Source organism: Arachis duranensis, chromosome 8 (genome assembly GCF_000817695.3).
Source record: "Arachis duranensis cultivar V14167 chromosome 8, aradu.V14167.gnm2.J7QH, whole genome shotgun sequence".
Taxonomy (NCBI): Eukaryota; Viridiplantae; Streptophyta; class Magnoliopsida; order Fabales; family Fabaceae; genus Arachis; species Arachis duranensis.
Genome location: NC_029779.3, coordinates 28,460,175 through 28,461,133, shown reverse-complemented (window position 1 = coordinate 28,461,133; position 959 = coordinate 28,460,175). Strand labels below are relative to the sequence as shown.

General features: G+C 16.6%; 1 protein-coding gene across 1 annotated transcript in view; it reads left to right on the top strand.

Annotated features, from left to right (window-relative positions):
* LOC107461787 (uncharacterized) overlaps positions 1-959 on the top strand; it is a 12,734-nt gene that overhangs the window by 4,663 nt on the left and 7,112 nt on the right. The window lies entirely within an intron of this gene.

The following is a 959-nucleotide window of genomic DNA, read 5'->3' as shown; positions in this document are numbered from 1 at the left end:
CAAAAGATATAATTAATAGATGCGTCCATGCAAGTATCTATTCTATTATATAAAAATCGGATGTCTGCATTTAATGATGGAGCTGACGTGGCATGCTCTGGAGAGTGTTTCCCAAATTAATTATTTTAATTCATTCAATACAATTTATTGCAATGACTTAATTATTTCATCTAATTGATTTGATTAAATATTTAAATATTAATATAATTTAGTATAATTTATATTACTTAATTAATTACACTACATTAATTGTAATTCGTTATATTAGTGAATCAGTTTTTTTCTTTATGAAGTCTAAAATAAAATAAATAATTTATTATTTATTCTAATTAAATTTATTAAATTTAATTATATATTATATATGAATTAATGTTAATTTATAAATTATTTTATATTATAATATTCAATCAAATAAATTGTAAATTACTTTAAATTATATACGCACGGAAAAATGGATTTAAATGTGATTTATATAATATAGATAGTATTTAATTAAGAACGGTGTATTTTTAAGTGTTTTGATATGACTTAATTATACCAGCTAATTGAATTGATTAGATATTTAAATATCAATGTAATTTATTATAGTATATAATACTTGATTAATTTTACTACATTAATTGTTATTATTTATATTAGTTAATTAGTTTATTCATTTATAAAGTCTGAAATAAAATAAATAATTTGTTGTTTATTCGAATTGAATTTATTAAATTTAATTATATTATATATAAATTAAAGATAATTTATAAATGACCTTATTTCCTTAGCTTTTTATATTTCATGGATTGTTAAGTTTTAAGATTTATATTTTCGTAAGCAAAAATAATATAAGGCAAAACTTTTTTCATTTTAAACGTAATTATTCTATGTATTATTAACTAATATCATTAGATTTGATTTATTAAAAATATAAAATAATTTTATATAACAAATTATTAATTAAACTCATTCTAAAA